Source organism: Apostichopus japonicus, chromosome 3 (assembly GCF_037975245.1).
Source record: "Apostichopus japonicus isolate 1M-3 chromosome 3, ASM3797524v1, whole genome shotgun sequence".
In the NCBI taxonomy this organism is placed as follows: Eukaryota; Metazoa; Echinodermata; class Holothuroidea; order Aspidochirotida; family Stichopodidae; genus Apostichopus; species Apostichopus japonicus.
Window position 1 is genome coordinate 20864155 of NC_092563.1, and position 23894 is coordinate 20888048.

The 23894-nt window shown below is 37.6% G+C and overlaps 1 protein-coding gene across 2 annotated transcripts in view; it reads right to left on the reverse strand.

Annotated features, from left to right (window-relative positions):
- The window catches only part of LOC139965423 (aquaporin-1-like), a 51102-nt gene that overhangs the window by 19604 nt on the left and 7604 nt on the right, over positions 1–23894 (reverse strand). The gene's annotated exons all lie outside the window — the stretch shown is intronic.

Below are 23894 nucleotides of genomic sequence, written 5' to 3' on the forward strand. Positions count from 1 at the left end.
TGAACTAACACCACTTTTTACGACATGTTTTCTCATCAGTTATTGCTTTAGTATTGCTTGCTCGTTGTAACTGATGCCTTAATTATCCAATCTGAAGAAGATGACTCATATAATTGTAAACCACCCGGCAGAACAGGTTAACGTCTATTACACGTAGGCATATAGATATCACCACATTGAAAATTTGCTATACAGAATAGCACATTAGAAACTCGTATCAGTTCCATTAATTACTTAAATAATCAGGCGAAAACGAACTCCACAAAGTTCTTATAGTCATCATGATTAAATCCCGCTGAACCCCCCCCCCCCCCCCATACATGTATATTGTCTCTGATGCATTGCGCCTTATGCGCGTTTTAAGTATATCCATGGCACACACACACACATTATCGTTCAACAGGCTATACAGGCCACAAAGTGTCCCAGCAGCTTTCCGCATAATCATTGACAATCCAGATATGTATGTAAATTACGTTCGTGGTTTCGAGATGTTCAATCGAATGACCACTTGTTATTTATGTGAAAGGCTATCGTTAGTGGCCGGTTCACGATCGCGGTGGTTATGCAAGCTATGGAATTACTGTAAGAACCGCAATACGGAATCGTGCGATGACTGAATTAGCTATCTGCTGCACATATCAGGGTGTGTTGACCTGCATAACATTATAGCGTTTGAAGACGACGGAACGTTGCTTGTGTGCAGTGTGTCTCTTGCAAGTGTGCGTATTTGTGCGCATAGATTGTGTATCATTTGCTTGTATATAAAGTCTTTATACATTCTTTGACACTGATTCTAAAATAAATTTAAAATATAACATCTCATCAGGATGAAGAAATGGCGGTTCACTAGAGCTTCCAATGGCCCAAGGTAGATGACAAGAAGCCTTGGTTTCAGCTTAGCACAAAGCTAAAATATCGATACTCTTAGTGAGACATGCTAACAGGTGTTCGGGCTGTAAGCGTTAACACATTTCAGAGACTTTACATCCAAGATGTGATCATAATCATTCGGAGAGATCGTAATGTGTGCTACTGACACTTTTAACAGAGAAATTAAAACTATTGATGAAGAAACAGTATGAAATCTCCCTCTCTGTATAGGCCTATACTGAACAAACACTTTGAGAGTACCCAGGATTATCCATTCTTCACTGTCATAAACAATGAGTAACTTCATGGAATGTTTATCTGAAAACCTTTGTAAATGTGTTTACCTCTCTATATAAGATCAATTTGCTGGAATTCTCTCTGAGAGAAAAACAAACAAAAACTTTCCTCGAAAGAGAGGTCACTGAGGTCACATTCAAAGAATGAATTATTTTGGAATTAAAGAAGAATGTACCATTAGATACTTAGAGCCACTTACCATTTTCAAATGACGTCATTCATGATCACCCAATCACAGTTCCCCTTATAAACATGCTCGGGATTTATGACATAAAATGATTAGCACAGCCATGGGCAAGTCAGGCTCCGATTCGTCATAAATTTCAAATGCAAACGTTTAGCCTTATGTTATTTTATTTCGGCCCGCGAACGAGTTATTAAATTAACGTGTACACTAAACCGGTTACATTGTAGTTGCATGTCAAAAGATAAACAAATCTTATAATGACAGCTGTAGTTGCTTTGTTCCATTCTATTGTTTCTTTCTAACATTAAAAATGTCATATGTATTTCCTGTAAAATTATATTGAGGCATTTTATACTACGAGTGGATGTGCGAAAAAGTCAGTCTTCTCAAATTGTATGTGCATTTATTTTTATTTTTTGGTAATAGGTATTAAGATTTGTGTAAGGTATTCTTCCATTATCAGTTGGCTTGTGATCACTTGTGTTTCTTTTTTATTGTATTTTTCGCCTCATTTTTTCCCTCTTTCTTCGACTTTTGCCATTTACGTCGCCTACTTAAAATATTGTAATCTACAATATAAGCTCTCACGATATCTCTTGGGAACCGAGTACATTTGCCATCATCGACGTATAGGCCTATATACCTCTTAGAACCTGAGCAACACATATCAGTTCACAATATAGACATCATTTAAATGTACACACTGACATGCTACAGTATCGTTTATACTGTATAAGCGGACATACCGGCTGTACAAAGCTTAAGGCTTTTTCACGTACATAGTTGTAATGTTCTTTGCGCACCACTGGCAAATGTGAAGCTCACTAAATGTGACGAGTTAAACAATGTTGAAACGAAAGCAAGAAATATATATGTATATATATATATATATATATATATATATACATACATACATATACATATATTCTCATCTACATATATAATATATATATATATATATATATATATATATATATATATATATATATTAATTATATATATATATATATATATATATATAAATGAGAATAAGTTGACTAGTGGTACACTAGTAGTCATTACTCAGAGTTTCACCCGTTGAGCGATCGTCATCATCATTATCATCATCATCATCATCATCATCATCATCATCATCATCATCATCATCATCATCATCATCATCATCATCATCATCATCATCATCATCATCATCATCATCATCATCATCATCATCATCAACAGTGTTCCACTAGTCTCAACTAATTCTCACCTATACGTCGCTATGTCCATCGGACGTTAGAGCACTCTGCGTCAAGACAGACGCCACCCAACCAAAGGTATACTATATATTCAAGCCGTTGTAAGCCATCTTGTTTACAACTCGATTAGGCTGAGTATGCGCGTTCAAGGATCATTCTTCAGGCAGGTTTCATTTATATACATCGAGAGTAATCAATCATTTCCGGTTGCAAAAATTAAAGGCAAATGAAAATCTATTCTTTTAATTATTTTAGGTAGTAAATCTTTCGGGGCAGAGCAGTAGCAGTATATAGTTTATATAGGAAATAATCCTTCGGGGAGGCTACATAATTTGCAATGAAAACACCAGTATGAATAAACTGAGCCGTGAGCGGTGATGGCTATATATAACAAAAGGCTTTGAATAAATGAGTTGTTTTTCCCAAGTCTACATGTATCATTCCTTCGGGGTGTTGATATTAAGAATTTATCGCCAGTGCGCTATACTATATGCAATGACAATCTTAAACCGTAGGCTATACTGTATATGAAGGATACGTTTCAATGAAAACAACATGGCCTCTATACTAAGACGTAATTTATGTATTTCTCCTCTCTCCTTGAACTTACTTTCCAGCTCTAATGTGGATACGATAACAAATAGATTCCTATAAAGTGAAAAAAAGGCATGACAATTTTTTTCCTCGACATATATGCCTTGTGTATAACAAGATGAGTTTATTCCAGTGTGCAATGTTTCCGTTATTGGTTTAAGTTTAAGTTTTATTAACCATGATATAAATGCCCAAAGTTACACCCGGATGTTAAATAGATAAGTCTTATCACTTGTCAGATGTGACTCTTCTTAAAAATATATCAATGACTGACATATCAATTCAGGGACCAATCAGAAGCAAACTGGAGTCTGCCTTTTGGGCTCGAACAGGTGTGCATGGTATATAAGTTACAATGATGATAACCAATTCGTCGTTATAGAAGTAATATATATCATAAACGTGAAGAGTTCAAACGAGGAGGCGCCTTAAAGTGGCCATGACACGAAAATTTCAAAGTCCTATATTTTTGGGATCCATCAAAGAATGTTCTCTAAAACATGTATCAACCAATCTGCCAGTTTAAAACTTGATTTTTCAAGTCGAAAATTGAGAATGAATTTACCCTTTTCGGCGGTTGAAACTTTGTTTACTCGAAAATTTTCCGATTCGCATGACGTCATGTGACGTCACGTTTTGAACACATATTTGTTGTCGCTGCTACGGTACCATTCACGTACACAGTAGACAAGTACACATACCACTAGTAGTTACTAAACAAAACACCGATCACAAGTGCGATATCAAATCAAAATTTCCTGTGAAATGGCGGATCCAGAGCCAAATGCGGCAACCGAAGTTCAAAGTGATAATGGTTCTTCACTAGGCAGTGAAATTGGGCTATAATTAGAGTGCCCTTTCTCATATTCGAAGCAGAGAGTGAAGGCGATGATCATTCCAATATTGAACCAAACGCTGAGGGTGGAGCGGAGGTGTTAGAACCGTATCAGTTCGAGCCTGTTAAACGAGCCGAAATTGAAGCTCCACAACATATCGAAGAAGAAATCCGTTCGAAACCATTGCAAGGAACATACAACGTGGTAAGAATTTATTAACGAAGCATTTAAAAACAAAATCCAGTCCATTTTGTGCATGTGTTGTTGGAATTCGCGGAACACCCTAAACCGTATTGTGCGTTGTGTTACGGTAACTTACAACCCATATGTAGAGTGTGTAGTACTAGTAGGGTTGGTTGCATACTGAAAGTTTGGCTCGGGGATGTAAGTTGCATTATGCAGCCATGCTAGGTAGGCATATGTGTTACTTCATACTCATTATTACTTGGCTAGTACTTTGGCCTGGAGTTTTGCAAATCAATTTTCTGAAACAAAAGAATGTTTCATGATACATGGAAGGTGTAAAATCACAACAAATGTAACCATAACTGTACATTGTGTGCCTGCTTGTTATTGTGGACATCATGGCCAACATTAATACATTTTGAACTTTCTTAAATTTTTTCCCAGGCAGTACAGATACATAGCCTATGGTCAACAGGTTCAATGATACTTGGGGTTCCTAGCAAGACACGTCAGGGTTGTGCTACCATCATGTGCAGTCCAAAGGATCAGAAGTGATTTTCCAGCCAATGGTCATTACACTGGATTCAAGTTGCCAGGAGAAAACTCATTGTATAGGAAGCCTTTCTAAACTACGATTGTGTTGGATTATCAATCCGTCAGGGTTCCCTCAGTGTTGATATATTGAAATTCAAGACTTTTAATTCAGGATGAGAAGGTTATTTTCCAGACCCAACATCAACAATAAAGGAAAAGGCATGTTTTGAAGCATTTGGACACAAGTATTGGCGTGACCGTGATGTCATATAATATGTGCATAAGGGAACGGGCATTGACCTTTTTAGGGGCATTTACCTCGTTTGATTCGTACCTTTAATCTGGAAGCCAAAATATCCATATCACCAATGATATTTGACAGAAAAGTCATAATAAAGACCAATGGAGGCAGCAGAACTCTTGAATGTTTAGACTGTTTCTTCAGCAGCAGTTGGTTTGTTTTGTAGTCTTTCTTCAAAAACTCACCTGTACACTCTGTTAATGGTCTTCGATTGTTTTAATGCGTGTGATGCTGTGTTTCACATTGCCCATCAGTGTTGTACGTGTCGTCGTTCGTGGGTAACATTTTTGCATGTGAGTTGCGTCGTGCAGTGTTTCTTGGTTTAAATAACCCTGTATTGTATTTGCTTCTGGATTATTCTAATTAATTTGTCACAACAACGATTGATAGCGATGGACATGCAACTGCTTTGTAGGCTTAAAGCAAAAAAATTCATGTAAGTTGTTTTCTTTTAACCTCCTTTGATGTCACAAATTACATTAGTGTAATTTAAGAATGATAATGTTTATGGAAAGTACAGTTTTACTTTTATGTCATATAATACAATGATTGTTGTTAATGTTAGTTCAGATTGTCCAGAATGACTGTCTAGAACTGATATTGAATAAATTTTGTTCACTGATTTAACACTTGAACTATGTTGTGTGAATTTTTGGCTCTGTGACTTTAAAATAAATCGCTTTGAGATTTAATTAAACAACCTTTGGAATAAAATCTTTTTACCTACCTATTTTGACCCATCCCCATTACCCCCACTCCCTCCACAACATAATAAATGGTTTTCCTGGAATAGGAATAAGAAATTATTGCTATAATTAACTGATCCAGCATATTCCAGAAATAAATTGGGGCACTGAGATTTGTTCACAAGAAGATGTAACCCATCGCTTCTGAAGCTAACCTCATAGCTTATTAGTATACAATAGAGCAATGAAGGGGTGTTAATTTAGATGATACAGTAAAATCTCTTCGTCTATTGCGACTTCAGTGTAGTAACGCTAATACTATAGTACTACTAGTGCTCGGCGCGCTACCTCCTAAGGATCGCCACTTGCCCCATTGGAGGTTTCCTGTTCCCCGATCTGGTCTTCAGAGTAGTTTTTTGTGGATTACTTGACAGAAGAATGACTCTTTTATGTCGAACCGTTAAAGTCCATTTGTTTTATTTCATAACAAAAAGGAGGATCGTAGTATGCTTCCGTGAAGTGTTCGCTTCATTCGGAGCTGCATACTGGCTAGGCCCAGTGAAATCGGCGCTGGTGTTGTGCACTAACTTGGTCATAATCGCCGTGTTTTTTTTTCGTCCTTCAGCCATGGATGAAGGCTAATTGCATGGGTAATGATATTTATGCAGCCCCAACAACACAACGGACCGGCATTTCTCTCGGATAGTTTACAACAGTTGTAAAACAAACTTGAAATTTCTAACGATATAGCGTAATACAGTGGTTGTTCTCTCAGTGTAAATGTGCGTGTACTGTATATGGAACGGTATGATCGTCGCGCATCCGATACATGCCTGAGCTTTGCACGTGTGTTCCTAACATGACGTCATCATTGTCTTGTTGTGAAATCGCATTCTCAGATATCTATTTTCGGATGCGAATATTAAAACGTTAATTACTAATTAGTCCTTGAGGTTTTCAAGGTGTTGAGGATAGTTTTGAACATAGATTTTCTCATAGATTCAGAGGAAGTTACTCTCGATGAGTTGGATTTTTCGTGTCATGGCCTCTTTAACTAGTTAAGTGACAAACACTGATCACGTGTCACCCCAACCCCTTCCGTCCAGATCTAAAGAATGATCTATAGAATGCCGTCCAGTGCATTCTAGACGTCATATAGACATTCATTTGACCACTGAGTTGTTAACAACCTGACTAGACTAACAGCGCTTTTCGTGTGACGAAAGTAATTTCTTATTTCCTTTCATATTATGTTAGTTATACAGCTATGTTATATATATTGTGTCATGAACGTCCGCATTGAAAGTGGTTAGGGCAAAAAAAACTTCGGATCTTCTATAAACAGGTCAGATACAAAATATGGTAGCATTTTGAGTTTGGCCTAAGCATTGACTGAAATATTTAACTCAAAAAAAAAAATCAACTCAAAACACAGGCTCTCTAAACAGAGAGATGCTATTCTGAAAGCACCTCCTTCAAACTTCAACTTTATGTCCCACGCCTACTGTTATATTTAGCGCGTGGGGTCAAAGTTCAATACTCCCACTGCGTCATACTATCATAACCAGAGCTTCATGAAACCATAACAAATTAGCCTATACAGTCCATCGCATATATATAATGTCTTGTGTACTTTTCTGACGCTCATCTTCACTGGCAAATATTTTATGTTCACTCTTGCTTTAAAATCAAAATATTATCGTTTCCACTAAGCGTAGTGCGTTCCTTATAGTCATAATAAATTGCTTCTAACATATGGGAATCAAATTCCGAGGATGCACTTTTCATTACTTTAATCTCCTATTCTCGTGAATTGACCCTAAAATGTAGTAAAGGCATGTATATGCTCTCTCTTTTACCAATCGGGCATACACAACAATAACAGATGTGAGGCACTCGGTAAGGCATATATGAATCAAAAACCGGGCGGTTGATGAAAGTCTCATACAAGAGTACGCAACCCATATGACAGGCCAATATACATATATATATATATATATATATATATATATATATATATATATATATATATATATATACATATGTGGGTGTGTGTGTGTGTATATATGAAGACTAGACTAGACGACATTTCTTGCTTTCGTTTAAAACATTGATTATCTGAATAAATTGAGTATCGCCACGTTAAGTGAGCTTCACATTTGCCAGTGATGCGCAATGAAAAAAACGTTAACCATGATGTGAGAAAGTAATATGTGTGCAACGGTACCGTCGGCTTATACAGTGTATACGGTATAGCTACTGTAGCATTACAGTGTGTAACATTTTAATGTCTAGTATTGTGAACTGATGTGTATAGCTCTGGCTCTAAAGAGGTATGTAGGCCTATACGTCGATGATATCAAATGTAGTCGGTCCCTAAGAGATATTGTGAGAGATTGAGATGTAGATTTAAAGATATTAAGTAGGCTATCGACGGAAATGGCATAAGTCAAAGAAGGCGGGGAAAATAATAATTATAAACACGAGAAACAAGGAATCACAAACCAACTGATAATGGATACATACCTTACACAAATCTTAATAACTATAACCAAAAATAGAAATTAATGCAAATACAATTTGAGAAGACTGACTTTTTCGCTCATCCACTCGAAGTATAAAATACCTACTAATTTTACAGAAAAGACACGTGACCTTTTTAATGTCAGAAATTAAGAAACAATAAAACGGCACAAAGCAAATGCGGCTGTCCTTATAGGATTTGATATATATTGATACGCAATTATTTCTTAATTAATTAAGAAAGGACTTCTGATTCAAGAAAAAAACAGGGATTTAATCTTTATACCCCAAAAATTATATTTGTAATGGGTCAAATTACTGAATCCTTATATCAACCCGGCATTAGTATAGTACCCCGAATGGTTAAATCCGTTGAAATCAGTTGATTTTCACAAGGTTTACCATCAAACTAAAACCACGACAACGCAGCATTTGAGCTGTTAATCGTCAAGTGCCTTCATTTACAACAAATAATCAATAATTTTGTATTTCAAGTAAAGTTGGACGTGCTCTAGCGTGTGATTGACACCATAAAGTAATGGTGAGAGCGGGTTGGATAAAAGAGTGTCAAAAAGGGCTATTCTAGTATCGTGAATTATGTGGCAATTATTGATCTCTATTTGAGTGAAAACAACCTGTAACTCAGTTTGATTACTTACTGACGTTTGCTCTGTATGTGCAAACCAGAGACCAAAAACCAAACTGCTATCTTAATGCTAGATTTTCTGAATCTGCAAACTAGATTACTTGAACAAAAGCACTATAACCCATATAAATATCAGATGTTACATCGTTTCATGAAAACGATTAAAATAACATATGAATATTAAAGTCCGAGTTATTTAATGGAATGACCCATTTTCAAGCCTATATATATACTGCCTTAAAAATAGGTAATTGATGTATATATATATATATATATATATATATATATGTGTGTGTGTGTGTGTGTGTATGTATGTATGTTTATATGTATATATGTATCACGGTACCGCGTATATCCTTTTGCATGCATATAATGACTTCAAAGTTCCCCATACATATCTTCCGGTCGACAAAAATCTCATCCAATTTTAAGCCAGGATTAGCTCGATTATATAACCTTGACATCGTGTAGTCTTCGTATATTGGATGATACCTAACATGTTGTTTAAAGGAAATCATACGGTATATGTTGTTAATATGACGTACCTAAAGGCTAAGGTCATAAATGAAACGCAAATTTAAGCACATAAAAGTAATCTTTGCAATTGGTCATACTTTTCACCATCTATGAGACATATGGTAAGTAAGGAGCGCCGAGAGGAACAAAAAGAATATATGCAGTATAGAAAATTCCAATTACACGCTCTGGTATCTTGAGAAAGATCCTCTTCACTTATTTATTTTGTCGTTTATTTACACTTTTAAGTTTATTTCTTTAAGTTTTTTTCAATGAAAAACAAATGTCTCTATTTCATATATATTACCATGGTTGTCAATACGTATCAGTGGAAACTGCCTTGGTGTCAAAACTCTCATTTGTATCTTCAGGTTAAATCAATATGGTTGTTTGGTCGGTCTTTTTTTTTTATTTCTTCTTGGCGTTCCATACAATAGATACCGTGTGAAATTTGCTTTGATGGGAAGTAAGCCTCAAAGCACGGAAGTATTGTCAGGTGGCCAGACATAAATCATTCATGGGATTAATTATTACCATCATAAATCTTCAGTAACATTTGCGGTATAGTTGTCTGAGATCAAGCTGTATCGGTTCATGTATCAAGAACGAATTTACTAGCCGTAAACATTCGGAAGCGAACATTTCTTTGCCAGAGCTATAATTAGCCAATAGCAAATTGATTCAATTATTATCTAAATAACTTGTTGTGATCAAACTTGAAACAAACTCTACAGTAATATTGATGCAGGTGCATGGTTGCCCTGGCAACTTCATTTTCTCTCTTTTTTAGATGACAAAAATCTTTGTGATGATACTTCGAAAGTCAAATATTGCGATTGCAATCGTCTGAAGTGTACTGTCAATGTATATGTACATTAGAAAATGAAACCATTTAGTTTCATTTAGTTTTTTTTTTTTTTTAATTTCCCCTCGATAACTTTCTGGGTAAAAGTGCATAATTACTGAAAACAATGTTATGATTAAGTAATGCGAAAACAACTTCGATGTTCTTTCAAAGCAATAACATTCACAATAACATGCACCAATATCAAAACAAGAAACATGTCACACATTTAAGAACTGATGGCTTTGTGATATCATTTTAATAGTTGCGATAGTATTTGTATAGTGTTATATAAAAGGAACATCGGAAACAGGTGCAGATATCCACGAAATGTAATTAACAGTTGTTTTTTGTCTTAGCTGTTGTGGAAAGTGTTTCATCACAAACGTATATATCACATGGATTAATGTTGATGATTGTATTTGCGCCTCATGTAAGTTCTTTCAAAGTTGATGGTCCAATGAATTTTTGGCATCCAATACAACTTCCATTGCCATGTAATATATACAGGATACGTTATATTGTGGCCGTCGTGGAGGTGATATCCGTTACATGTATTCTCCAGGCATAGATATATACCATCTGCATAATAGCAATAACAAGCAGCAAGTATAACCGTGTAGTACTTCCATGGTGAACCACAGATTAATGTGGTGCACGCGAAGCGTCATCCATTTAACATGTGCGGACACTTGGGACACAAAGGATGATGAAGCGTACACGATTGTCACTCTTTCCATTTCAGTCGCTTCTACAGAGTGAACTTTTACGAAATTTATTCTTATAGAACGAAACAATACTCCTTTAAGTAGTGTCACTGAAATTAACTTTTGCTTTTTGATCAGAGCTAAATATCACTCATTAAATGAGTCATTGTCTTGTACCAAGGGTGTGTAGGTATTGCGGGGCTACAATGACATATTGAACCTAATCGGCGGGCCACAGCGCAGGTAATGAGAAAGATTTTAAAATATACAGTACAGGCTCGGCATGAAATGAAAAGTAGCAAAATATAGTTAATCAAACATAGTTAAGCGTTGACAAAAAGGAAAGGTTCAGTTGAGACTTGAGGTGGGTGAGGGAGCTTTCCTGCCGAAGGCTAGGAGGGAGCGAGTTACAGGGGGATGCCCCAAATGCAGAAAAGGGTCGGTGATCCCAAGAGTGTTGTGTTCGTGGAATGTGCAAGAGCCCTCTGTTGGTGGAGCGAGCTGGCGTATAGGTTGTTGGTACGGATGAATGAGTTCTTGAATGTATGAAGGTGATGTGCCATGAAGATAATGAAAAACAAGGAGGAGAGTCTTGAAGAGAATGCGCTGGCGAACAGGTAGCCAGTGCAGTATACCGAGGACAGGCGAGATGTGGGATGTAAGTTTAGTCAGTGTAACCAGCCTGGCTGCTGAGTTTTGAAGACGTTGAAGGCGACTCAGTTGATAGTCCGGAAGATTCATGAAAAAAGAGTTACAGAAATCCAGTCGGGATGAGATAATAGAGTGGGCCATTTATTCGATTGCCTTGCGAGTCTAAAACTTGCGAATATGTGAGAGATGTCTGAGCTGGAATCTGATGGACTTGGAAACCGAAGATATGTTATCCTTGAGTGTCATGTTCGAATCGATGATCACGCCGAGATCTCGACATTTCTCCTTCGGATTGACATGGGAATCACAGACTGCGAGAGGAGATTGTGGGATCTTGTTCAACATCACCTTTGAGCCTATATTAATATAAACTCAAACTTACTCCCGTTCAGTTTTAGGTTATTTCTGCCAACCAGCTCTGCCCATCTGTGATACACTCTTCCAAGCGTTTCAGAACTGATATCAGATTATCTTCGGAAGGATATAAGGAGAGAAAAAGCTGTCTATCATCGGCGTAGGAATGATATCCGACATTGTGACTGTTGATGGGTTTACCCAGTGGCTGAGTGTAGACAGAGAATAGTAGAGGTCCCCCAACAGAGCCTTGGGGAACTCCATGTGTTAGAGGCTTTGGATCAGACTTGACGCCGTTGATGGGGATGCGCTGCAAGTGACCACTGAGTTAGGAGCTGAACCAGTCAAGTGCCAATGATCTGACTCCGAATGTTTTCAGGCGATCGATCAAAGTAGAATGACGCACAGTGTCTAGTAAGCTTACCATCGGCTATCTGGCGTAGTATGTGATCCATCAGACTCACAAGGACAATCTCGACGCTATGGTGGGATCTACATGCTGATTGGCGACAATCAAGTATCTGATTGTCAACCAAATGTTCCGTAAGATGACTGAAAGAAGCACGCTCCATTGTTTCTGAGACATAGGGGAGGTTTGATATGGGTCTGTAATTCTGCAGAATGTTGCGATCCAAGCCTGGCGGCTTCAAGATTGGACGTAAACGCGCGACTCTCAAGGCAACCGGCACAAATCCATTTTCAAACGTGGTATTGATGATGTTGGTGATGGCAGGAACAACAACCGGCAAGAACTTCTTCAAAAGATGTGTTAGTATTGGTTCCAAATCGCAAGACTTGGTTGGTGACTTGAGAATGATAGAATTGACATCGTTACTGGACGACGAGAATCAAGAACAAAAGTGTGATCAGCAGCTGACGTAGGATGGCCAGAACAAGCCTGGGTCTGGCTTCCAAGCTTGAACAGAGCTGATCCACCTTGTCCTTGTAGAAGTGGCTGAAATCATTCACGTGTGTTGAAGACACATATATTCTGGTAGAGTCGAGTCTTTTTGTCTGTTCAAGAGTTCATCTGTGAGATGAAACAATTTTTGTGAATCACGTTGGTAATCCTCAACACGACCAGAGTAATGTGTCAGTTTGGCAGATCGGAGACAGGATTGTACAACTTGACGCTGCGAGGTAAAGACGTCACGGTGGATCACGAGTTTTGAAGAACGCCACTGATTTTCTAACTGTTTACGAATTTGTTTCCCTCCAGCTATCTCCTCACATTTTACCATTTTGAGTTTGGTCTAATTTTGACCACTCTGACTTTTGCAGGGGCATGACTGTTGAGAACTTCATCTATAATTGAGTTGAAGCTTCCAACTGCCATTGCAGGGTCATCACTGGAACAGCTTTCAATAATGGACTTCGACTGAAGATAGCTCATGAAAGCAACTGGATCTATTGAACTGAAATTACGTGAAGATACTGTTTTCTGATGATATGCAATTTGCAGAGAATTGCTACATGATCAGAAAGTCCTCCTGCAACTCTGACATCTGAGTTCTCAGTAGTAGCACTCACTAGTAACTGTCGAGATATGAAGAGGTCAAGTGTATGTCTGTGGTCATGTGTTGGTTCATTGATGTGTTGGATATAGTCCATGCGATTTCAGAAGATCGCTGAATGACTGAGTTTTGGCATCACTTGTGTTCACGTGAATGTTGAAATCTCCAGAGATGATGAGCGAACCTGGTGTGAAGCTATGAGGTTCTTATAAGGCAGATGATTCTTCCAGGAATGGGTTTAATGGGGATGAAGAGCCTGGTGGACGATAATAGCAACTTGTATTGGCTTTGAGTCGGAGATGATATTACCCTCAATAAATTCAAATGACTGGTAGCGCACAGGTAAGGGACTAACTTGAACCTTGAGTTCACTTTTATGTGTGAATGAGTAAGCAGCTGAAGTTAATTCGCCTATGGCAGCATGGTAATCCTCCGGGAGCCATGTTTCGCAGATGCCAAGTACATCCAAATCATCATCAAGTACAAAGTCAATAACTCCACTAGTCTTGTTTGTTACAGATCGGGCATTGAGCATAGCAAAATTAAGCTGGGAGTCATAGTTGTGGGTTTCTCCATGCAGAATTGATTGAGATTGTTGAGGCTCCTTGCCAGGGCGATCCTTCGTTCTTCCTGCACGGACACCTTTCTTAGTTGCGGGTACTTTGTTTATACCAAGAGTCTTTACACGATGCATCAACAGAGGGAGTTCCTATTGTTCTGTGGAATCCAGCTTCTGAAAGCGAGTAAGTCATCCGATGAATCGTACATCATGCTTGATGAATGGGCTCTTTGTGTAGGCAACAAGACAGTAAACACAATAAAGGCAAGGGTGGCTAGGGACACCCTAAACCTTTCTACTGGACTGACACAATGATTCTAGTGCACATAGCATAACTGACATAGGAATTTTTAAATGTAGGTCACGGAATTATTCAATAACAAGCTGGGGAAGAAGTGTATGATATCCCAGTAGAATCCAGAGGTGTAAACAAATCATTCAGTACCAAAAAATAGTTCCAAGGTGAAGTATTTGCCAAGAAATGGTACGTAGTAAGTAGAGCTCCCATAACCAGCTGCCACAGGGCGCTATGCTCTCTTCAACTACATTACATTATTGATCAAATAAAAGGTCAGAAAGTGCTAACTAGACATTGTCTGTTCGTTATCGTATGCTGATGTATCCTACCACTAAGCCAGTTCAATCCCAAAGTTTACTCCCAAAGTTAACTCCCAAAGTTTGCATATTTCATGTTTTTCTGCGGACCACATAAAAAGAGGTTTTTGAAAATTTTCTTAAGGGCCGCAGAAACTTTACTCGAGGGCCAGATGCGGCCCGAGGACCGAACTTTGCCTGCCTGTGTGCTCTGAACACTACAAAAACAATGAAATGTGTGAAAGAGTTCTCATAAAGGCACTTGGTTTGCTTATACTAACTCGCTAAGTTGTATAACTGTGCAAGTAATTACGCAAAAACTTGTCTATATAACAACAATACCGAGGTGTGTTGACAACGTGGATAGTATATTGTTCAATCAAAAGAAAACTCCTTACTGTTTTAAAGGTTAATAACAACCGATGGGTATTACATAACGTCAACTAGTAGGCCTATATATATTCTGCATGATATACAGATTTGTGAATATTCCACACAAACTGCAAAACAAATCATTGCAAAACTCTCCGTCTTTTTATGATTATTTTGAAAGGAAACTTGACAAATTAATGACGTAAGTGTGAAAACAAAATCAAATTTAATCAATGTCAACTTCAATATGCTGTTGTTGTGTTTTGCAATTGCACTGCAATGTTTCCCAGCACGACATTACTTAAGCAAGTAAGAAGATAGATATGTACCATAAACATTGACATAGAGGAGGTCCCATGCATTCGCAACTGCAAGTGTTAACATTTTGATGAATAAAGGTGAAAGGAAGAGAGAAAATAAGGAAATTTCCTACTTATAATATGACATTGAACATTGACCTCGCGATGTGATATCTCCCAAACGGAATATAAAATGTCCATGAGTGGGTCGATGTAGGGTGGGGAATATGATTTAATCATTCCATCTAGGTATTCTATGACGTCACTTGGAAAGGGGATAGTTTGGTCAGCTTCTCCATCTGATTGGGTTTTGTTTTATGTTGTTGTTTTTTTTTTGGGGGGGGGGGGTTGGGGGGTTTAGGGTTGCTGGGTGGGGTAGTAATTTCAATGTTATACAATAGTGAAAGTCAATTTATGAATTACAAACTAAATTTGAATAAGGACTGGATAGGTTTGGTATTTTGGTAATTGTCGATCAGTTACAAGTATATAATTTGCTTTACACTCTGCCATGCAGAATGAAAGTACACCTGCTCCGCATTGGTAACATCCGGAGTTTTGAAAGCCTGCAGGCATTGCAAATACTTCAAAATCAATCACATGTGCTCTGGCATATCGATTATGATTTATTATCAACTAGAGACATTAAGTCGGTCATTATACTCATTTCTATATGTATAGGCCTATACGGATGCACTTACACACATAATTATTAAGCACTTCGCGCACAATGAACAAACGTCTCCCATTAAGTTCGTAGGAATTTGAAATCTATGAAACGTATCTTCCTTTTTCCAGTTTCAAGTCAATTTCAACCTTGAAATAATAGAAATCAAATTGTACGGTCAATGACCGAACAATTTGAATTTTAATCGTTGCTTTCGATTGGCCACGTGTGTTTACCTGACGGATACCAGACATTCTCTCATTGGAGTTTTCAAATCGTCAGCGACATATAGTCAGGTATATATAGGCTACTTAGGGCTTCACAACCTGCAGGGGCCTCAAACATTTTCATTTTCAGATATTTGTTATATATATATATACATATATATATATATATATATATATATATATATATATATATATATATATATATATATATATATATATATATATATATATATATATATATATATATATATATATGAGTCACAGTGCGGCAATAGTGGATTTGCAACTACAGTGATTAAGGATGACGTATGGGCATAGCTACGGTTATCTCAATACTGCAGTTAGACTGAAAATATGCCTTTAATTTATTCACCAACCTACATAATTTACACGTGAAAGAGACCTTTTCCATGCCTGCAGAATAATTTATGCGTTTGTAAGAAGATTCATGTCAATATCAAACTCCGATTACATATTTGAATACTAATGACGACTACAATTTTTTATCTTTTCTTTAAAGATATGTTGTTGTTATTTCAATCTTCATTTGCTAACAATAGTCACAGGCTGATTCAATGGGTTTTTTTAAATGAGGGGTGTTGGCCTCGGGGTCGTTGAGAGCGGCTTCAGTGTAGGAGGTTTAGAGATCCTCTTCCAGAGAGGAAAACGAAATTAAAATATTAGACGTGTAATGCTGCATTCTGAGGCATAGTTGGGCTATAATTAGGTCTAACACGCAGAGTTGTGGTTAATAATAATAACTACCAGAGGTATACAGTCCTCATTCCCCCATGGATATGCCCCCTGATAGTATACAGTGCAGCATTTCGAAATATAGATTTGAAGACATTTATCCCGTAATCATGGGTTATCAAGGATACTGACGTAAAAAATCAACTTCTCGCAGACAAGGTGATTCTTTGATACCGATATATGGGCATTTAGGCAGGTTTAGTGTGTAGACTTTATCTATAGGCTTCGTATAAAGAAAAGCAAATCGAACGACAGCTAAACCTTGTTTTGTGTCCTGATTCGCTTACAAAATCCCGTACCCAGAAGTTGTTATTGCGTTTTACGTGCCGCAGAAGAAAACCCAGTACACTTCACCTCGTTCGTCCGGGGGAAGGATATCATATACAGACAGTATGGTAAATGATTATGTTATGATGTACTGACAGCATGAATACTGCATGGATGCGCCTATAGTAGAGACTTGAATATCGATGCGTGTGGCTTCTGACTTCTACTATTTTCGTCCCTTCGCTAAAATCACGGTTCATAACTTTATATACCCCGGCATGCCAGTATAACTCTTTTGAAAACAAACCAATTTGCTGACAAAAAGTCGGTGATTATTTTGCAATGGTAATGTCAATTGATAGCTACGAAGCATGTTATTGACGGATGTGACACCTATGTCGGATATCCGTCAGGGGTGACCATTTTATTATGTGAGCTGTCATCCGTGGTTTTCCTTCAAGCTTGCCAAGTTTGCTTTATATTAATCAAAAGCTGCAGTCAAAACATGTGACAAATATTTATTACTAAGAGAAAGCCACAAAAAAAATATGTTAGCAAACTGTTCATGTAGTACAATAGCCTGTGTAGGTGCAGTTAACTATCTGCCCATATGTATCTCTCTGTATCTAAATGTCAAGTGTCAATCTATGTCTCTTGATGTGTTTTTAGATTGCTTTCGTTTCAGTTAGCCTATGAAGAAGATCCTGCTAGGATCGCAACGTCAGGCCCTCTAACTTTTCCAAATCTAATTATGATAAACATAATTCTGGACAAACTATTGTTCACGTGATGCATACATGTTGATACGTATATAACTCTGCCAAACAAAATTATGAATAATCAAACGCAATGGCTGTTTTAAATTTAAGTTTGTCGCATTGAGCTTTAAACTTTTAAATTCTCGTTTAATTCATTACTGTCGGCCAGTAAAGCCAGGCCGGGCACAGGAGTGACACCCTCCGCACCCGCACCCCCGGTGAAGATAACTGTGCCCCCCCCCCCCCCATCTGGGCATGCCACCACTTCGTGTAAATAATTTTCGCATGTTGCATCCCACGATTATTGTGCCCCTCCATTAAATTATTGGTGCCCTTCCTTGAATGAAGATCCTCTAACGTCCAAGTAATAAAAACAATTCTCAGTGATCACCCGAGGGTGGGGGGCAGTTCCTCCCCAAAAAGGAGATCACCCTACCATCATCTTCACCATTGTGTGGTCAGATCCTCCTTGCATTCTCAAATGTGAACAAGGCTGAAGCTATAGGCCTATATTGTTAGATATGCTTCCAAATAATGATAAGATAGCATCGAAAAACATCCCCATAAGCAGCTCAAAAAGCTGACTTATTTGATGGACTAATTACGCGAAAGTAGACAAACTGACGGTAACTCAGAGCAGAACCGTTATGCCTGGTGAATGGGATTATGCAAAGATGTGCAGTTCTGGTGCAAAACAGGGATTTAAGTAGGAAAAAAACAAGAAACAATTGCAGGGTTGGCAACTATAGATATAGGGACACGATAAACACATGCATGCTGAGGCCCCAACAGGATAATACTTAGAAGACGAGACCTGCAACAAGACTTGTGACGGTGTTTGAGACAGGGATTAATACAGTATGGGTGGGTGTTATAAGTACAGCAGTATGAGTACGAGTACGAATAAGAGTACACGTGACCTTGAGTACACATTATAACCTCAGTGCCACAATATGAGTACCAGAACGAGTGACCACTCTCGACAAGACTATAGCTAGTAAATTAAATAATAATTTGCATTTGTACCGAATCATGGCACTACTTCCAACAAACAAACAATACGTGACTGATTAAGAATTCCACAATATATTAGTTACATATTTTTGAAAGTATTCATATCCATGGCCTTTGCCAAACCGCATTTGCATACATTATGACGTCGGACAAGTTAATATGGCAAACCTACAAGACGATGTTTAGAATTAGACAATGATATTAAATCTATACAATACTTGATCATGTATATTACAGGGCTGCAGCTGCACTGTAGTACTAAATGTTATTGATTAGTAGGTTTGCAGTTATGTCACTAATCCCCTTAAAGGAAGAGAAGAATCGCCCACAAATAAACGTCTAATGCCGGTAATCTGACCTAGTTTCGAATGAGGTGTAACAGAAGTGTTAGACACCACCATCGATCCCAGAGAATACACACACAGCTTGCTACCGTCGGTAATTAGACACTAGTGTACAGTCAATACATGCAGCTTCGGCCAATACCCACAATACAGTGTACATAGCAGCGATGGATATCTCAGGTCCAGATAAAAGATAACAAGGTATCACGTTACACTACTGTCTGCATTTTGTAGCGACTAGAAAAAATTTCACTTGCAAGCAACGGAAAGTTAATTTTTTTTCAGTTGCGGCACGCGGTTTGGGCGAGTCTTCAGTGCCTTAAACCTATACATATGCAGATCAGGGAGTTGGAAGGCGGAAGACGGTCTCGTCCAACTCCCTGCAGTCTAAATGTATAGCTGCTGTTCAAAGGCTCTGTGCATGGCTGTCGTGTTTGAAAGTGAATTTGTAACCACTTTTCGAACGCAAGTTAAGTCCATGCAAGTCTCAATAAAACTAACTAGAATATATACAGTGTAAGAAGGAAACGTCAAGTTTGTATTGTGAGGCACTTTCAATGATTAATTCACACGTTTACATGAATTATACTGTCAAATTTAACGCATGCACGAAGTTAAGTAGTGTTGTCTTTGCTTCGACTGTTTTGATTCAATAATTTCTTTACAAGTATATAAATCTAAGGCTCATTCTTACACAATCCGATCACGGTAAAGGGTGCAATCACATACATTGAATGATGAAACTAAACCGCAGGGCAAAATCGAAGACACCATCATTTACCTTTGACCTTTAACTGTTTACTAGACCGTTGTTCGCTTGGCATCACTCACTTGCAGTATACCATCAGAAGTCAAATATACAAAGGGTAATATCAACACTCTTTTCAGAAATCCATTGAAGAATAGAGCAAAATGTTCTTCAGTATACTTCGAAGAGGGTAAAAATAAGCGAAGTAAATTTAAGTTATTTACGTGTGAGGTAGGTAGTGACAGAATGATAAAAGGTTTGGTCACAACTTTCCACATGTGTTGATATTTCTTTAGGTGTATAATAGCATATATCCAGAGGTCACACCCGCGTAAAGATTTCACTCATTGCGTATATATGGTAGTTTTTCTCCTATTTATTAGTCAAAATCAATCAATCCAAATATTCTCGTGGAAAGTGCCAAAATGCAACAGGAGCACACCTATTTATGTTATACAGCAGGAGCTTGTGTGCATGTAGAAGAACGAGAATGGAAGTGCACGCATATATATATATATATATATATATATATATATATATATATATATATATAGCGTCCATAGCCTAGTGGTTAGGGTGTCCGCGTACAGAGCGGGAGGCCCGTGGTTCGAATCCCGGTGGAGGCTGAAAGTTTTTTCACTGTTCTTGATTTTCCAACATATATATATATATATATATATATAGGCCTATATATATAGGCCTATATATATAGGCCTATATATATATATTTATATATATATATATATATATATATATATATATTCGATGGCGAATTGCATCATGCTCATGTTTATGTACATGGCGTGAGTCGCTACATTGCACTGTACAAATAACCACCTGCTATTAAGCACTTTATGAGCGCCATTTGACAATCTCTCGTTTTGATATACTAATACTACTTACATGCGGATACACGGGTTAGTTATGGGTCAAGCGACATAAAGTGTGCTAATCCCCAATGCAGAGATGATTAATATAGCCAGTCCCCCCCCCCCCCCCCGCATACGCATGACTCATTCAATTACCGACAGCTTTTCTGTAAACTAACTAAACAAAAGCAGAGCAAAGCATGTGTTTCTGTCATACCTACATAGAAGCATCGTGAGAGAGGGATAAGGTGCTCATTTCCAGGCCCCGGGTGAAAGTAGGATATTATTGTATATTATGAGATTTTTATACTACTTTCATCCTAAGGTGAGAATTGATTCATGACCTTTACAACAACAGACTTTCAACAGTAAAAGCGACTGGGCAACTTAGTCTAACAGGAATACATATACCCTATTTCCATCAGAAACCACTATATGGAAGGCATAAAAACTTATAAAAGTTTCCAATAGATTGCAAATTTGTCACTCGTGGTAAAGTCCATTGGTGTTGGGTGTCACACAAATTGGTACGTTGCATGTTGTTTTGAATAACTTTTTGAAAAGGTTATTGGAATTTAGAAGACAGTTGGTCAATAATAACGAATAAATCTGTAGGAGCTGGAGCCATCATTTAATTGAAGCATTCCAGATATTTAAAATATTTCTAACCTGAACAGTGAAGTTAGTTCTGCTTCATGACATATGGACACTGAATTTGTTTTTAACGACCTGACGTTAATTATTCACTATAATGAATTCTTTAACACACGCTATAGACCTAGATTGTTAAATATGCTTCCAAATAATAATAAGAAGATAGCATCGAAAACAATCTCCAAAATCAGCTCAAAAGGCTGACTTATTTTATGGACTAATTACGCGAAAGTAGACAAATTGACGGTAACTCAGAGCAAAACAGGGTGCAAAACAGGGATTTAAGAAGGAAAAAACAAGAAACAATTGCAGGGTTGACAACTATAGATAGGGACACGATAAACACACATGCATGCTGAGGCCCCAACAGGATAATACTTAGAAGACGAGGCCTGCAACAAGACTTGTGACGGTGTTTGAGACAGGGATTAATACAGTATGGGTGGGTGTTATAAGTACAGCAGTATGAGTACGAGTACGAATAAGGGTACACGTGATCCTGAGTACACATTATAACCTCAGTGCCACAATATGAGTACCAGAACGAGTGACCACCCTCGACAAGACTATATGGCTAGTAAATTAAATAATAATTTACATTTGTACCGAATCATGACACTATTTCCAACAAACAAACTGTAAAATAACTAAACAAAAACAGAGCAAAGCATGTGTTTCTGTCATACCTACATAGAAGCATCGTGAGAGAGGGATGAGGTGCTCATTTCCAGGCCCCGGGTGAAAGTAGGATATTATTGTATATTATGAGATTTTTATACTACTTTCATCCTAAGGTGAGAATTGATTCATGACCTTTACAACAACAGACTTTCAACAGTAAAAGCGACTGGACAACTTAGTCTAACAGGAATACATATACCCTATTTCCATCAGAAACCACTATATGGAAGGCATAAAAACTTATAAAAGTTTCCAATAGATTGCAAATTTGTCACTCGTGGCAAAGTCCATTGGTGTTGGTATACGTTGTTGTTTTGAATAACTTTTTGAAAGGGTTACAGTTGGTCAATAATAACGAATAAATCACTTACGAGGAGCTGGAGCCATCATTTAATTGAAGCATTCAAGATATTTAAAATATTTCTAACCTGAACAGTGAAATTAGTTCTGCTTCATGACATATGCGGGACACTGAATTTGTTTTTCCGAATATGGGGTTAATTATTCACTATTATGAATTCTTTAACACAAGCTATATGAAATCAGGGAGTTGTTATTATAGCACCTTTAATGAAACAAAGTGACCTCGTTTAAGCGCCGTTGATGAATAATTCACGTTGTAGGGTTTATGTACAGAAGTGGTCAAAAGTGACCGTGTTGTATGCATTATCACGCCCGAATTACCTACGGTATAGAAGTAGAATAAAGGTTGTGCGCAGTGGCAGTAGTTCTGTGTTTACTTACACTAAAAAATTAATAAGGTCTATAACACCTACACTCTTTCACTTTTCAAATTTATGTTCCAAGCAGTCTTACAGTGGACCTTGTACACTGTGCTGCTCTGTAGCGTGTAAGCTGACAGTACGGTAAAGGTATATAGACCTCAGCTATTGTCGATAACTAGAGACACCACTTTCATGAACCTTAGAACACCCTCCATATAATTTCTGTTCCCCAACTTCACAGGGTGTTTGGAAGTTTTGGTTTTGGGTTTATCTATGTTGGTTTTTGTAGCCCAGGGCTCTAGTATAGATATTTGACATTTCTTTTACTTGTTACAGTTATTTCAACATCTTTGTTTCTAATAATTCGAATGTTAATTATATCAGATTTATAGGTTTGGCTTTTCCAATTTGGTTAGCAAGGGTGATTGGATTCTTTAGTAATTAAGTTGGTTTATTCCACTGACTATCACTTTGGTCAAATTGGGTTTAGGTTTGGCTGTTTCTTCAGATGAAGTGGAGCTGCCAGATAAGTTTAGTCTAGGTCGTATTCTAGTGATTGTTTGCCAGGATTCATCTAGGGTTTGTTCAGATGTCGTTGTTTGGTAAGCCTGGGATATTGGCAAATTTTTGAAGAAAAGAAAACTGCCGCAGCAGTAGAAAATAGGTAAGGGAAGTAGCTAAAAGACTAAATATGAGGGAGAGGGTGGGCCTACAAAGAGAAAGGGGGATTTTTTCCACGAAGAACGAAGTCCAAAGACCTGGCCTGAAAATAAATGAAAAACACAAAAGCACTCCTGTATGCCCAGAAAAATAAGAACTCACACACAAAGAAAAGAACAACAATTCACAAGTAAAGAAAACAACGTTGGCGAAAAT